At 37.0% G+C, this 18,244-nt stretch overlaps 1 protein-coding gene across 1 annotated transcript in view; it reads right to left on the bottom strand.

The window, feature by feature from the left end:
• PPP2R3A (protein phosphatase 2 regulatory subunit B''alpha) overlaps window positions 1-18,244 on the bottom strand; it is a 206,676-nt gene that overhangs the window by 130,274 nt on the left and 58,158 nt on the right. The gene's annotated exons all lie outside the window — the stretch shown is intronic.

Genomic DNA, 18,244 nt, shown 5'->3' on the forward strand with positions numbered 1-18,244 from the left:
GAATGAGGACTGACTGCTAATGAGTACAGGTTTCTGGGGGGGTGATGAAAATGTTCTGGAATTAGATAGTGCTGATGGTTGCACTGTCTTGCTGAATATACTAAAACCTACTGAATTATTCACGTTAAAAGGAAGGATTTTATCCTATGTGAGTTGTATCTCAAAAAAAAAAAAGCCTTTCTCAACTTGGCTCTAATTGGCAGAGTAGTTAAAAGAGGTAATAAGTTGGAATTATAGACTTTGTTTAAAATACCACTGCAAACAAGCTTTAAGAGAAGAAATTGATTATAAGTTAATTAGCTAATCACTCTTAATCCTGAATTTTGATATCCTTCTCCTTTAAGCTCTAACTTGGTGTTTTCTCACTGTTTAATAGCTTGTTTTGTGTTATTAATGTCATTTTATTTTATTTTTATTTTTTTAAATGTTTTGTTTATTTTTGAGAGGGAGATAGAGACAGCTTGAGCAGGGGAGGGTCAGAGAGAGAGGGAGACACAGGATCTGAAACAGGCTCCAGGCTCTGAGCTAGCTGAACCCACGGACCATGAGATCATGACCTGAGCCGAAGTCGGATGCCCAAATGATTGAGCCACCCAGGTGCCCCAATTAATGTCATTTTAAAGAATAGACACTAAAGTGGGGGGAAAAGGTTGGTGGCAGTTATCTACGGCATCTTTGCTCCTGGCCTAATCCTTGAGACTTAACTTTATTAGTTGCAGCAAAATAGGAGATCTAGTAAGCATTTTGTGTCTTGCTTCAGTTGCCTCCAAATGACGGGAACATACTCCATGACTAATAACAGAAAGAACCTACAAATATAATATTTTTACCTCTCAGTATTTCTAATACTCGGGGGCAGATGTTCTTCTAGGATCTGGAGCAAGGAGAGATAATTAATTCTAAGATTATTAGGCATAATAATTCTTGGATCACTTGAATTTCTAGTTCGGAGAGTTCTGTGTCCTCTTTGGTCTGCTTTTCTTCTTCCCTCTCTCTTTCAGGAATTACTTCAATTAGAGATTGCTTATCATAAAGCACAAGAATTTGTTTTTAGTCTGTAAATATATTAGACAACTAAAGTTGGAAGGAATCAAAGGTTTGCAATCCACTGACACTACTATGTTACATGTCAATGAACACACAGTGGCAGAAGGATAAAACGCCTTGCCCCAGTGTCTCTGGGGTGTGCATGTGTGCGTGCGTGTATGTGTGTGTGTGTGTGAGAGAGAGAGAGAGAGAGAGAGAGACTTCTCAGTAATTTGGTGAAGGCTGAATTCACAGATGTCAAATGAGAATGCTGGAATTGATGGTCACAACTCTAGTGATGAGTATTATTATATGCAAATATAACAGCTGATGGAACTGTGCTTCTTGGAGGCCACAGTGCCTTCTGGATGTCTTGTTTTAAAGATAGGAGAATTGTAGCATGTTTATCTGTTTATGGAAAGACCTAGGAAAGGGGGAAAATTGATAAATGCAGGAGGAAAAAAAGGGTCAATCAAGGAGAGTCCCTGAGTTAATAGGAGAGGATGGGACATACACCACAAGTACAGGGGTTGACATTACATAGGTGTCCAGATCATTCACATATACCAACAGAAAGAAAGGGAGAGAGTCTATGGGTACTGATATGGCTAGGTGGCTGGCTAAAGGTCTCCCCTCTGATTGCTTCAGTTTTCTTAATAAAATAGGAAATAAGGTCATTAGCTAAGGGCAAAAATGGAAGAGGAGATGTTAGAAAACAGAGAAGAATGTATGAATCATTTACAGAGTGGGAAAGTGAGGGATAAGGAAGCTGTAGTAGGATTGCTAAACAGTACTAAAGGCCCGTTGGAAGCTCGTGGTCATGAATTTAATACCAAGACCACTCAGTATTGTTGTGTGATTTTCTCCAGTCAAGGTTAGCTGCACAAATAAAAGCTCAAAGAAGAGAGAGAACACAACTTAACCCAAGCTATAGTCGCCCAGGTGAGTACCATGAAATGAAGGTAAGGCAAAGAAGCTGAGAGTATATTCTGGAGAGTGATTTTAATGATGAACTATGGCAGTGGTTCTCAGACAAGATCATGCACCAGAATTACCTGAAGGGCTTGTTAAACCAGATTGTTGGATCCCAACATCAGAGTTTCAATTTTGTAGGTGAGGGCAGGGGCTTGAAAATCTGCATTTCTATCAGATTTGATGTGATGCTGATGCTCTTTGATGGGAACCATACTTTTCAACCACTGACATAAACACAGAAGCAGAGAATGAGTAGGTGAAGGACAGAGGACAAGTTCATTGGAGAGATCAAGGAACGGGAAAAGCTTGTGTATTGGATACCTCATCTACTGAAAACTCACAAGAACTGCAGCAAAAATAGTATTGCAAAGTGTCATAAAGCCAAGACAGAAAATCTTCAAGAATTAAGGGAAACACCCTGGGGGTAGATGACTACAACCAGGAGGGGTAGTGGCGGTTGAGTCTGATGACATTAGTTCAAAGTTGGAGGGGGCAGTTTTAGGGAGATAGAAAAATACAGTCTGGAAGCAGCAATAGAAGGTTAGAACATTCACTGCCCCTCCAGACTCATTGGGATGGGAAAGAAAAAAAAAGGCAACATTTCAGATGGCTATCCTTAGGGAGAGATAGACGTCAGTTAAAACAACAAGGCACAGGGAATGTTTAGGAAGAGTATGATGGCATAGGAGATTCTGCCAGTGAATGATGAGTTCAAGAGGGCATGGGGAAAAGATTTCAGGAGCTGGGACGGTTGGACGTGGACTGAGAAAAGAGGGTGTACAAGAAGAGTGAGGAGGAGAGTGACAATATGGATTCCTGGACTTCTTGTGGTAATTGGTATAAATAGGGATGAAGAGCCTATGAGATTAGCCCTGATGGTCTTAAGGGAGAGAGGAGTGAACCTCTGACTGCTGGGCAGACCTGTGGTGGAGGTCTGAGGGCTTAATAGGAGCAAGTTGAGTTCTGGGAGCACCTTTTCAACACAGCAAGTTGAGGCTGTGGAGGGAGTACACTCATCAGGAGTGCCTGGATACCTCACTTTCAAATTTTACTAGAATTCTAGGGGAATATCCATAATTTGGAGCATGTTTACCTCCAACTTTTTTATGCTCATACAAACATATGGGATCACACTGATACATGTGTTTTGCAATTTACTTTTTTTAAGTTCCAGCAGGGCTTGAAACTCATGACCCTGAGATCAAGACCTGAGCTGAGATCAAGAGTTGGGATGCTTAAATGACTAAGCCATGTAGTTGCCCCTGTAATTTACACATTTTTAATCATCTGTTTTATCGTGACCACTTTTCTACATCAGTATATACGTATCTACCATTTTCTTTTGAATATAGGTAGGGACATATCCGAGACAGCTGATGTTGATTAATTAGAAAAAATGATGATTTAGGAGGCCCTGACCTCAAGAGCCACTAAAGGTGGAGGGGGAAATACAGGTTGAACTCATTCTGCAAATTCATATTTGCCACTGGCCAGATCTAATTACTTTTATTAATCTACATTGTGGTTAAATGAAATAGGAGGGAAGATGGTTTTCAACTGTACTGCTGAGTGTTTTTATTTCTATCCAAACATTCGTAGCACTGAACCAAATAAACCATTAGTCCTATAAAGTTAGGAGAGAAGAAACATATTCCCTCAATGATAGGACTGGTTAATCTCAATAAAGGCATGGATACCAACCCAGAAAGCAGAGAGAGAAGCATTTATTTTAAATGCTCCAGAATAAACTTTTAATACGGTTCCTAAAGTGTGCCTTGCTATATTTTTAAGTTTACTTTCATAATTATTATGCATTTAAATATATAAAAATTATATTTAAATTATACAATTTAAAAATTATACAAAAATTATACAAAATTATACAATACCTAAAGTCTGAGAAAACCAAAATGTTAGATTAATACCCTAGGAAGGCCCTTTAATCTTCCCTGGAATGCTATCTCAGACACAAATTCCTGATCAGGGTCAGAAGAAAGCAGAGTTCTAATAACGGCATAAATCCTACCCACCTTGAAAGCTTTCTCTGACCTTCTTGGGCATCCCAAAACACAAACAAACAACAACAACCCATTTGTACCCATAAATAAATGGCCAGAAAAATTCTTTCCCAATCTAAATTCAGGGAGAAGAAGATGGGAATGGGAAATAAGAATGGGAAAAAGGACATGAGACATGTAAGTATTCCTTAAAGAGAATGGATAAATTTTCGGAATTTAAACAGCTAGTATGGAGGTTCTACAATAGCACCTGGGGGGTGCAATGGTGAACAAGAAAGCACCCTCTCCTCAATATGCCTACAGTCTATAATCAAGAGATTTCCATCCTGCAGTAAAGGGAAATGACCTATACCCTTAATGGGGTTCTCCCCCTACTACCAGGAAAGGTGATGGGACCTTCCCCCGAACACCAAAGATTTTTAGGTGTTAAAAGCTAGAGAAATTAAGAGGCTAGAAGCTGAATGAGATATTGAGCCTTGCTGAGGCACTGTCCTCATGTCCTAGAATGGCACCCTGATCTCAGATCCTCTTGCATCCATCTTTGAGAATCAAAGGACAAAGAGCGAGCAGGCGCTCAGTCAAGAGGGCAGTTTCCTTTTGAGAAAGAGGCAAAGCAGGCAAGCAATAATTCTTTGATTTGATTATTCATCCAATTATTTGTTTATTCATTCAACAAATATTCAATGCTACTATTTGCTAAATAAAGGCAAACAGAAGCTTGTGACTCAAACACAAAAACCTGGGGGGAATTCACAAAACTCCTTGAAAATTCTTATTTTAATATTTAATTTTTATTAGGTGTATATTTGGGAGCTGGAGATCACATTTTTGGAGACTGAAGTGAAGAAAATAAGATATGAATTAGGTTGTCACATGGATTGCCTGCTTAAATTCTGACCCTAAAACTCCAGAAAGCTGATGGGAAACAGGTCCCACCCTTCTTACCTTTTATGCTATTAGTGTGGATTCTACTAACTGGGAATTCAAAATAATATAAGCAGACCAACCTGATATTTCCCTTCATACTCTCTATGAATCAAAGTTCTGATAAATCAATTTTGGTCATCCTTGGTCAAGATTAGGCTACAAAAGAGCTTAGGTTTGATAGAAATAATGGCTTCATGATATAGCCATCTAGTCTCCCCTGAGATCAAATGCTTGCATATTTAAGACAGATGGAAAGGATTAAGGTATGTTTTGATGTCTTAGAATGGAATGGAATAGAATGGAACTGGTCTAAGTCACTATGAGAAATGAACCTCTAATCTTAGTATTATGGATAGATGCTAATAACATCAAGAACTAGGACCTTAAGTAAATTAGTTGAGTAAGAGTAACATATGCATATCCAAATCCAATCTCCTCCAGGGAAACTTCCTTGAATTCCACAAGTGGGATGTATCTCTCCTTCCTGTGCGCTCCTGTAGTACTTCATTTGTCTCTTATGAAGTCTACTCTTTCTACTTTGCACCAGGGTAAATAACTCACCTTCCCTATTAGATTGTGGGCTCCACAAAGGCTTGTCATGTCTGATTTTTATCTCCTACTGTGTGCTGTACATAGTCTATTTAGAAACTGTTTTAAGCATTTTAACGTATTTCAGCAACCTCCATTTTGCATACAATTATATATTAACTATGTTGAAATCAATTTGTAGCCCAAGATAGAGCCACTCCTGTCTGGGTGCCACATAAAGCAAATTGAAACTTAGATAACATGCACTGTAAATGGTCTGTTTGACCAGAAACACAGTATATTCATGCTGTCATTCCTCCAATGCTAAGCCAGCTCTGGGCCTCCCACTCCAGACAAGGTTGACTATGTGGCCCAGACAATCAGATGTTTTCTATTTGCCTCTTCCTTGTTCTTTATTCTTTAAAAACTTTTTGCTTTACACCCTATTTTGCAGTTCTCCAAAAGGTGATGTCCACTTCAAAAAGTGTTAAAGTTTGTTTGTATTGCCTAAATTATCTTCTTTAATCTTTTTTTCTAACAGTTTTTGGTGACAAGGAATGAGATCCGAAGCTGACTGCTACCTGCCTATGGCACAAGTCATACTGGCAAGGCATCCACCAAATGCTTTGAGTTTACTGTTCCTCTTATCATTACTGAGAACTGGGCTAAGTCACTCTGAGATTTGAGCTCCACTTCCTTGTGTCCATCTCTCTGGTACAAGCTTTATTTGAAAAGAATGTATGTTTATATTGTTTCTGGAAAGGTTCTGGGGTAGTTATATTAGGAGTCCACAATGGGTGGCAGCTGTTAGGGGACTCGCAAAGCTTCGAGGCAAGTTCACAGCATAAACTTTTGAGGGACTTAGGAAAATAAATTAAAAGAAGAAATTCTAACTGTTTTGATCACCAAAATAAAAACCTAAGTAGGCACAAGTCGGACTATTAAAAGTCAACAGGGTGTCCACCAATATAAAGAAATCTTCTGGTAAAAGGCACACTCAATCTACTGATGATGGGAATCTGAGAAACCAAAGCCACAAAATTGGTGGGCAGAGGGCAAGCACTTAAAATCTGTTAGACCACCCATCACTTAACTCTAAGACTCTTCTGCTAGGATAAGTTGGTCATGAAACAGATTATATTGACATCAGGTCACCTGCCAACCTCAAGGAAACTGCAACAAGGTACACTGTAAAACACCAAAAAATACCCAATCCAGTAGCACATCCCTCTTAGGTACTAATTTGGCACCAAGAAACCCAGGATTAGCTAAATAAACGGGATCCTCAAGTTTCAAAGAATTAAGCATGCCACCTTTCAACACACCTGCTTATTTTATGTCTAAGAACTGTGATCCTAGAAGCTGCAGGTGTTTACAAAAATGGCAACATCTTACAAAGACAACCTAGAATTATACTGGCCATTATGGAAGGCATTCCAATTAGATAATCATTCATTTAAGAGGTTCACTTAAAAGCAAGACTTCCCAAATCAAACAAACAGAAGGGGATACCTGTTTTAAGTGACATATTAGAACCCCCAAAAGACTTCAAAATTCCAAAACAGCTCCAATGAGCTGAGGTTCGCTCACTTTTTGCAGTGAGATTCACTGCAAAAGGCTAATGAAGAATTAAGGACACAAGAAGTATGAAACAAAAGGCCTAGAAGACTGAAGCAACTCCTACTGCTCCCCTCTAGCCTTTATTCGAAAACTCTTTCTGGTGTTCCTGTGTCTGGATTGTCTTTCCACTCTGGAGGGAACATAAAGGGTAAACAAAAGTCCAAGTTAGTGGCCTTAACACTGCAACAGGTCCAAGACCAAAAACCTAAAATACCTGCGCCTCCCCCATTATACCCTTAATAAGGATCCATCACAAAAATGCGGCCCAGAAGTTGGTGTCTCATTTGCAATCAATGGAAATGGGGAAAAAAGACTGTCCTCCGAGGTTTTGTCAAATTTTCCATACCAAGTCAAATGCCTCCATATCTGGTGATGAAAGAGAATTCCTACATAGGCCCCTCCCAGAGTTAACGAGGCTCTGAGGGATCCTCTGGTAAACTGCTACCAGTTATTCCCTTAAGCCTCTAAGGGGAAACCGAAATTAAAGAAAAAACTTGCCAAATTCTAGTAGATACTAGGACTATACTCTACTTTAAACCGTTTGCTCCTGAGCCTGCAGATAAGAAAGATCTTAGGAAAACTGACAGAAGCCAGCCAGCAAACAGTGAGAATTCTTACCAGAGTCAGTTCTGGATCTCTGTAGTGCTCAGTGAAGAAAGGAAGGTAAAATTTTACTCTGTCCCCTTTCTAGATGCATACTCTTGTGAATTAGGTTTTGGGGTATCCATTGGTTATTGATCCTTTTTCTCCCAGGGACAGCTATTTCCTTCTTGTCTTGTTGTTTGTCCTCAGAAACTGGCTTAGCTTTCTGCCTCCCTTGCACACAGAGGTTGTCTGTTATTGCACACACAGGCAGGTCAACCATCATTGGAAGCGCAATGAATGGCTGTAAAAATGTGGGTTGCACACCATTTGTGGCTAGAGTCCTACCAACTGCTGCCAGCTCTTAGGGCAATTGTCTTTCTTTTGGCTATCTTTGGAAGTGGCTCTGGATCCTGGGAGGAGTATCTTTTGCACCCTTTGGGATGCCTCTTGCATCCAAGGGGTTGTTTAGTACTGCCAGAAATATTTACTATTTGTCCTGATGAAACTTGACAAGATATTTGAAAAGACTTTTTAAGTAGCTCTATGGTCAGAAGTTGGCCAAACTGAGGGGCCACCTGGGTGGCTCGGTTGGTTAAGTGCCTGACTTCAGCTCAGGTCATGGTTTCTTGGTGCCTGAGTTTGAGTCCCACATTGGGGTCTGTGTTGACAGAGCCTGAAGCCTGCTTCAGATTCTCTGTCTCCCTCTCTCTCTGCCCTTGCCCCTCTCCTGCTCCCAGTCTGTCTCTCTCTCAAAAATGAATAAACATTAAAAAAAAAAAAAAGAGGGTGACAAAATTGGAAGGTGATATTCAGAGCCAGATAGGACTTTTTCTTTAGATCTTCCCTCCTAGGTTAAATGAAACTATGTATCTGGAGGGGAAGGAAAACATTCCAAGGACAAAAACAGAATCTAAATCTAAATCTAAAACACAGAAATCTTTTGATGTGTAGCTTAATTGAATATTTCACTGATACAAAGTAGCAAAATGAAGATAATGTAGTTGGATGAGTAGAGCAACACGTTAATACCATTTGGGTTACAACTTGCTTCTTGCTTTTTGAAGGATTAAAGAAGGCAACTGTCCTACAAATTAAATCTTTTTAAGAACAGAAAAAATCCACCTATCTTTAAAAAAATTTTTTTAACGTTTTTATTTATTTTTGAGAGAACGAGCGAGCAGGGAAGGGGCAGAGAGAGAGAAGGAGACACAGAATCTGAAATAGGCTCCAGGCTCAGAGCTGTCAGCACAGAGGCTGACATGGGGCTCTATCCCACAAACCAGGTGATCAAGACTTGAGCCAAAGTCTGATGCTCAATCAACTGAGCCATCCAGGTGCCCCCCCCCCCTTTTAAACTAATCCTCAAACCTCTCATATTCATCTCAAAAGGCTTGTGCTTATTTAAAAATTTCTGGCCTTAGGAAACAGAACCTCTTCTTGTAGGAATTTGCATTCTTTTTCTGTGCCTTTGAAATGTAAATGTTCTACCTGGTCTTCTCTAGGAACCAAGGTAATTCTTAACAGAAGGAGTGAAATAAAAGAGGAAGGGCTATTTGGAAATTTGGAAACTAAGTGAATGAAAAACCTTAAAAGTTTTCTCTATAAATATTAGTAAGCTACCTGTGCAGGTAACCTTAAAATGTATCCCTTCTGCCAGAAACACAATTGGATCCAACTGTTCTTGTATAAACTAGTGAGTTATACATTATCATACCTGTCTTATGGCTAAACTTTTAAAGCAAAACCTGTAAGATCTCTATTTGTGTCTATCTGTATGTTTATGTATGTCTATGGTTATATGTTATGGATAGTTGATATTTTTCTACCTCCAGGTAGCACTGCCAAAATTAATTTGTGAAGAAGCTCTATTGGCTTAAAATTTTTTAAGTGTTTATATTAAGTATATATTCTCAGAAATACATAAACTAACTCAAATGTTTTTCAAGTTCACATAATCCAGGATAATCTCTGGGGAGAAAAACTAATTTGAGTTTGTTGGTTTAACTGAAACAAGCTGTCTTTAGAAATATTAATATTAAATATAATGCAGACACACAACTTTTATTCTTCTTAGGTTTACTACAAGTCAAAAGAGCTCATGTTATCTCTGTTACAGAATCTGTCAGCAAAAAAGATAACTTATGATGGTTAAATATTTAATGCCTCATAAAAGTTTCATGTAATCTTTACATGATTGTTAAGAACAAGAAAATTAAGCAGATGTAAGCAAAAGTTTATAAATGGACTTTTCAGCAATAATATGTTTTACAGTACATCTACTTAAAATAGTTTCCACAATCTTTTTGGTAACTTGAAACCTTAAAATTATACAGAATTAAGTTAAATTATGGCTATTCATTGAATATGGAGATCATTTCCAAATAAGATAAATTACTAAAACATTAATTACTGAACACAAGTTTTTGCCTTCCTTATACAGAGTAACTAAAATATTTGGGTTTGTTAGTAAACATTTTGTGCCACACTGAAAAATTTACTATGAGGAAGAATATACTTCTAGAAATTATGAAATGTGTCTATAAATCTGTCAGTCCACAGTCCACTATTACTTCTTAGTTTTCACTAGGAATTAAGAGTTCTAAAGGTTAAGAATTTTAATAAATATACATACTTAAAACTACTGAAATATGGATAAAAGAAAAACAATCATGTATTAAAAACTGGCAAGGAAAGTAGAACATTTTTTTTTAGATAGGGTATGAGGACATGAACTTGCTGTTGTTTTTGTTTCGGCAAGAGGAAAAAAGTAATTTTGTTCAAAAGCAAAATAATTGTTCCAGAATAAGAAAAAAATAGGACAAAATCTGAATGTATATAAAAAAAAGTTGCAGAAAGTGTGTGGAAAAGTAATCCTGAAAAAGAACTTTATGTGTGGTCAAGCTGGCTAAGCTTGGAATGGATTTATTTAAGTTAAAAAAGTTTTAAAAGGGGGGAGTTTTAATATCTCTGATGCACTGGTACAAAACTAGAATTTGGTTTTCTCTCTGTTAAAAGAACAAAGTGTTTTCTTGGATTAATGGTCTGCTCTTAATAAAAAAAATTCTAAACAAAGGTTTTTCTATTCCTTTTAAGTAATCTGCTTGGTCAGCAAAGATTTTTTTTTTTTTTTTTTTTTTTTTGTCTTACCAAAACATTTTACTGTGCTTCACATTGTCTTTATCAGGTCCTTGATTACTTAAGAAAACCCAATCTTCTCAATATTCAAGGGCTAAGTTTTGTTTACAACTGTGTAACCTTATGTATTTTACCTTTGGTTAAATAGACAAGTATTATTTCATAATGACCTGTGATCCTATTTATTTTAATGTTCAAACCTTCTGACATTTTGAAAACTTTCCAAAATCAAATTCTAAATAGAGTCTTTTTTTTTTTTTTTTTTTTAACCCTCAAAGCAACTGTAACAGTTGCCAGAGACCCTGGAAAATCAAAAAGGACTTGTCTCTCACCTTGTTAAAAAAAGATGTTAAAGTAATTGGGTTTATTTGATATGTTAAATTACATAGAAAACATTGTCAAATATGTGATATTAAATCTTAGGTTGTGTTTCTATGAATGCATGCTATTTATATAAGTGTTCTAGAAATTTTATTAAATTCCTAAAAATCTGATATGTCCTGGTATAATACTGTCAGTCTTAATTCCAGTTATTTTAGAATGTTGTATGTCACAAAAATAATCAAATTTCCTGGTCACTTCTACTATAATGGATTCTCATCAGATCTTTAACCATGGGCATTTTTAAGTCTTTTGCAATTTATGGATAATTATTGTTTCACTCTGATGCTTTTGCAAAGGTGAGATTCATGGAAAGGACCCTACCAAGTACTCTCAACCACCAACACCACCGGCAAATTACAAGGTATCAAACCTTGGGTGGGTGCCTATTTCACAACTGAGGAAGGAGCCACTCAACATCTGGTCCTATGCAAATGCCAGAGACCTCAAAATCCAACTGACTAGGAAGAAGTAGCTGACATGGAGGTAGACTGCTTCCTCCCACACATCAGATCAAGAATGTTTCTTCCTTCTCTCTCTGACCATCTTTTTCCTAAATATTAAGCCAGTATTTGTAATTCTTTGCCCAACTTTTTTTTCTTGTCCAAACCTGAAAAGATAATGCCACTGTTCACATATTTCAGGCCACTGCTAAGTGGTAATCCAACCTCCAACCACCTATTGAATTTGCAAAGATGCTGGTGATCCTGTAGTTCCCTCTGTCCATTACAGATTTCTCCCTGATTTCCAATGCCTCAGTTTCTTTTGAAACAAGCTCACTGGATAAGCATTTCCAGGGAAGTGGAGACACAGTTATACAAAATACATAAACAGGCTAACTGGCTTAAAGAAGTATCTCCCCTTTGGGGATCATTTTTTTACCTGATTCTAGCTGGTTTGGGTTATGGGTACCCTGGCTCATTTGTGCTGTCCAAACCATGGGATTGTTTTGTTGCTAATTACTATTATTACTATATTACATTCATATATTATTTATATTACTATAATAATTATCTCCCTAATAGACTGCATGTTCTCAAAAGTTTAAATGCATGTGGAGAGCCAGTGACCAGCTGACAGATGGTCTCTCTCAGACTGGAATGACAAAAGAGAACAGAAGAACATAACCAGCTCCTAGAATAGGAGGCTGACATCATCTCTTGTGAAAAATACACGGAGACCTGAAGAGGCAATGGTAACTCAGAGTCATGCTAAGACTGGTATTTTTGATGAAACCTCTAGAATGGTCAAGAGGATGATCTAACGGGAGGAGTTTGGAAATACATTTTTAGGTCCAAGATGGAGCTATTCCTGCCAGGGATGCCACCTGGCAAAGTAAAACTTAGATAATTTGTGTCCCTAAAAAAGCTCTGCTTGACCAGAAATGCAGTATATTCACAGCCAGTTCTCCAATGCCAAGGTAACAGTGGGCCTTCTCATCCCCAGACAAGGTTGACTGTGTGGCCCTAGCCAATCAGATGTTTTCTGTCTGGCTCTTGTTCTTTATTCTCCTATAAAATCTTCTATTTTTTTTAATTAAAAAAATTTTTTTGAATGTTTATTTTTGAGAGAGAGAATATGAGCAGGGGTGGGGCAGAAAGAGGGAGACGCAGAATCTGAAACAGGCTCCAGGCTCTGAGCTAGCTGTCAGCACAGAGCCCGACGTGGGGCTGGAACTAAAAGACCTGAGCTGAAGTTGGATGCTTAACTGATTGAGCCACCCACATGCCCCTCCTATAAAATCTTCTTGCCTTCCACCCCATTGCACAGATCTCTGAGACTGTCTGCTTCCTGAAGTGTTAAGGTTTGTTTGTATTACCTAAATTGTCTTCTTTAATCATTTTTTAACAACTATTTAAATGATCTTTACTTCATTACTGAAATAGGCCTAAAGTTGACACTTGCAATTCTTTGATGATAGTTTTACTCTTGAAATTAATAAAATTCTTTTTTCTTTTAATGTTTTTTATTTATTTCTGAGAGAGAGAGAGAGAGAGCGCATGAATAGGGAGGGTCAGAGAGAGAGGGAGATATAGAATCTGAAACAGGCTCCAGGCTCTAAGCTGGTTGTCAGCACAGAGCCCGATGCTGGGCTCGAACCCACGAACTGTGAGATCATGACCTGAGCCAAAGTCAGACACTCAACTGACTGAGCCACCCAGGCGCCCCGTTAATAAAGTTATTTCTTAAGAACACTGAAATTTTAATTTGTACTTTTTTAGTAATTCAGACAGGTTTCCCCCAAATTAGTTGAAATTTATAAGGTTTCACTAGAGTTAAATATTATAGTAGAGCTTTAAAAAAATTCCTTCACATTCATTGATGAATCTTGCCTCATTCCTTCCATCCTTTTAATTGAGGCAAATAGAAATTTTTTTCCTTTTTTTTAACTAAAAGTAAGTAAAGATCATTTTCAAGGGAGACTAGATCTTATTATTTTAACTTGTGAGTAACTGCTAACAGGTTATTGCTCCATACAGTTAAAAACAGACCAAAAATGACTGTAACATATGCTGGTGGTAATAATCATTAAGATATCATTTGTTATGTGAATTACCAAAGCAGTATACTCTGCAAGTGTTTTTAAAAAAATTATATTACGTTCTGTGTCAAAACATGTCCTCAGTAATTCACTTTTCCAAAATAATGAAACCCTCTGAGTGCTCAGATACATCCCCCTTTCCTTCCTCTATAGACTCTTGTTATTCTTGTTCAACTTGTTTTCAGGCCCATCTTCACACCTCAGCTATTCCAGAAGCTATAGGGTTGTGTTTTGTCAGCTACAGGCTTTGTGAAGAAAGCATGTATCAAAGTTCATTTGCCAGTCAATGATACCAATAACTTGACAGTGCGAAGGAGATGAAAGGAAACTGTGTTAAGTGGGAAAGTCAGAGACAGGTCATGACTAGGGAGGATAGGGAAGAAGAGCTATGTAAATCAAAACACACAAGAACTCATGATGAAGAATTTTGAAACTCTGGGCTTATTTATTTTGCTATTTCTACTGGTATACTATTTGACTATCATCAATCATTAGTAGTTTTTGCTACTGATATTTAATGATGTTTTCAAGATTTCCAATGCCTTTAACAAAATATCACACTGAACCTCATTAAGAATGATCTGATATGGTAGAAATAGTATTTCTCAAATTTTCATGTACATATTAAATGTGAATATGTAGGGATCTTGTTAAAATACATATTCCAATTCACCAAAAAAGAAATCTTTTGCTGATCTATCACAAATAATATCTAGAAGAGGAGTCAGCAAACTTTTTCTATGAATGGCCATATAGTAGACATTTCAGGCTTTAAGGTCTCTAACTACTCAGCTTAGTAGGTGGAGGAGAAAAGCAGTCAGATCTCTGTAAACAAATGGGTGTGGCTGTGTTCCAATAAAACTATTTACAAAGATAGGCCACAGGTTGTTGACTCCTGATCTAGACCAGTATCTAGATACCTCTTTATCAATCTTTCAATATCATATTAGTATTTTCTATTTGATTATCCCTCCCAATACAGGTCTGAATTAGATTTCTGTACAAAAAATATCTGGACAACAAATACTACTCACTCTTGAAAAATTACTTTCAAACACATTTTAAAATACTAATGACATACAATATCAAGTCAAATCTTCTCAGGGATAGTCACCAACCTATATGCCCCATTACATAAAGCTTTTAACTGAAATGTTTTATACATGTGGTAAATTTTTGAATGTCCAAAAGGTTAAAAAAAAAATAAGAGCCTAATTTATTTATTATTCTTAAAAAATATATTTTATTCTTAAAAAAAGTACTGTGGGACTCCTATACTTAAAAGCCTTCTTGGTGTGCCAGGTGGCTCAAATGGTTAAGCAACTAACTCTTGATTTTTTGCCCAGGTCATGATCTCGTGGTTTGTGAGATTGAGATCCATGTCTAAATATCCACTGCACTGTCAGCAGGGAGCCTGCTTGGGATTCTCTCTCCCTCTTGCCCCCCCCCCCTTGTTTGTACTCTCTCTCAAAACAAACAAACATTAAAAACAAAAGCCTTCTTTAGCTTGCCACTCTTAGGGTTTAGCATAGCATTCATAAGCTGGCACCAACCTACCTCTTTCTTTTATTTCCTACTACTGTTTGTTCATGCTCTTCAAGAATAAAAAACATGACAAATAACACTGTATAAAAACTTACATGAGATAAACACCAACTTTAGGGTAGTAGTTATTTCTGGAAAGGGAAGTGGAAACTAGGGAGGGGACCCCTAGGATTTCAACTATATCGGAGATGAATTTTTTTTAAAACAATGATGATGATAATAAAAATACTCATAAACAAAGATCTGAAGCAAATATGATAAAATGTTAGGATTTGACAAGGTAAGTGGTAGATAATAAGGAGTGTTTTTTCTATCATTCACTATTCTTTTCTATTTGTTTAAAATAGGCATTGACAACATATACTCCTGTGGGCCAAATCTGGCCCAGTGCCTGTCTTTTAAACCTTAGGAATAAGAACAGTTTTACATTTAAAGGGTCGTTTAAAACAACAACAACAACAAAGACACCTAAGTGAGAGAAACCTTGTGACCTGCAAAGCCTTATGTAGTTACACATGACCCATTATAGGAAACATTTACCAACCCCTAGTTTAAAATAATTCCTATAGGGGCACCTGGGTGGCTCAGTTGGTTAAGCATCCGACTCTTGATTTCAGCTGTGATCATTATCCCATGGTCCTGTGTTTAAGCCCTGTGTCAGGCTCTGTGCTGAGCATGGAGCCTGCTTAGGATTCTTTCTCTCTTTCCCTCTTTCAAGTAATAACAACAGTAATTATAATAATAGTTATTATAATTAAAATACTAGTCACCAGGGATAGTCACCAATGTACCTCCTATATGCCCCATTACAGAAAGCTCATAACTGGTATGTGCAAATTATTATTATTATTGTTAATAAGAAGCAAAGAAAGATTTAAAAAAAGAGAACAAGTTGGAAGGCAACTGAGTCAAGGAAAAACGGTTTTATTTTCTTGCATTAAGTATCTTCAGGAGTTAAACATTTTATACTACCTTTCTCTTTAAATTAGCTTTTCATGAATTAACTTTTCAACTTTTATCAAGAGGAAATTTCATCAAATTTAATTCTATCTTATGTCAATGGGACTTATTTAAAAGAGTGATGTGAGAGTCTTTTAATAAGATTTGATCTCAGCCCATACTTGTTCAAAAGTTGGAAAGCTCATTTAGAGCCCAGGGTGGGATTCTTAGTTAGGTGTGCTTAGACTGGAAGGGTCAGAGGGGGCCTGCTTGTGGGCCATAAGCCAGGAACATAGGACAGGTGTTGCATGGGACTTATTCTTGGCCTCAGGTTCACATTTTCTACTTTCTTTTTGGATAATATTTTCTCCTTTTCTTACAGAAGATAATGGGGGAGGAGGGTTAAATAAAATTCAAAACACTGTATTACAGTAAGTTTCTGGTTATAATGGTTGTGAGATGATGGAATAGGTCAGTGGAAAGGTGAACATTATTTTTTTTTTTAAAACGAGTAGACAGGTTACTGAGGGGGGAAGAGTGAGATAATATATCTAACTGTCTTAGCATGCGTTAGCTCACAAGAACTGTTAGCTCTTATGTTTTTACCATTTTGAGATTGCCTTATATAGGTATTTTCTTTATAAAATATTAAGCACATCACTATTGCCTGTGTGCACTGAAAGCATTTTTTTCTTACTTTTGTAACTAATTTCCAGGTTCTACTCCTAGCATAGACCAAGTTCATTAAAGATATTACCAACTGTGAATCAACAAATGAGGAAACACACAGATTTCACAGAAATGGTTCGTGAATGTTTGAGAATATTTAGACCCCAATCATCATTTCTTAACTTTAAGTATGTATAGTTTTAAATTTTAGTGTCACTGATAACTACCAATGTGCACAACACAGCCACAAAAAAAATACAATGTAAAAATTATTCATCTGATTACAATATTTCTTTTCCTACTTAAATGAAAGTATTAATGAAAACATTAAAATTAACATTAACTTTTTAACTTGGCCATATATATGTCATCTCTAATATCCAACTATATATTTTTAAATTTACTATATTAAAGACATACAAAGAGGCATAAAAATAATATTAAAAAGTATTTATGACCCACCAGCAGATTATGAAATTACTAACTGCTAACACTACTGAGATCCCCTGGACATCTTTCCTCAATTCCACCTCTCTTTTCTCCCCAGGAATTAATCATTGTTCTGAACACTGTATTTGGTGTATCTATGTATTTCCTCATAATTTTTGTACAATGTACATAATCTCTAAATAATTCACATTATTTCACAACTTATTTTTTAATTTGGCCTTTTGAATTCATACATGTTGACATACACGGTACATTCATGTGGTAGAGACAGTGCTTACTAGGTATATTCTATGTGCTTCCCTATGTTTCTTAGCTTTTGGGCCGGAATCACTGGACTATGAGTGGATGGGAAGTGTAGTATCTCTTTCTTCCCTGTCCTCAGTGAACTTATAAGTCACATATTCCAGATGGGGCAATGCAGCAGCTATAAGAACACAGAGCATTTATCACACTGGATCCCTGAGTGAGCTGAATCAGAGCCTACTGCCAACCCATGTTAGACATAGAAAATGAACAAGAAATAACTGTTGTGCTAAGACATACACACATACACACAAGTGGGAAGGTAACTGCCTTTCAGGGATTATTAAAGCTATACTACCAGTAGCAGGGTAGGTTCGATGCCTTTTGGAAACACTACTATCTTGTGACTCTAGATTGGTATTTATTCCCACTTGCATGAAGAAGCAAATCTCATACACTCTAGTCTTTACCTTCTTTGAAGACTTTATTTCACTAAAAATACAATGTAGTCTTTACCTTCTTTGAAGACCCTATTTCACTAACAACACTTTCAGAGAAGGGCCTACATGTTCATAAACTGTTTCCAGTAGGTTAGTTTCATTTTCTCAACTAGATGTTAAGATCTTTAAGAAATCATGTCCTCTCTTTTTTTGTACCTCAT

Source organism: Hyaena hyaena, unplaced genomic scaffold, assembly GCF_003009895.1.
Source record: "Hyaena hyaena isolate Hyena2069 unplaced genomic scaffold, ASM300989v1 scaffold_575, whole genome shotgun sequence".
Classification (NCBI taxonomy): Eukaryota; Metazoa; Chordata; class Mammalia; order Carnivora; family Hyaenidae; genus Hyaena; species Hyaena hyaena.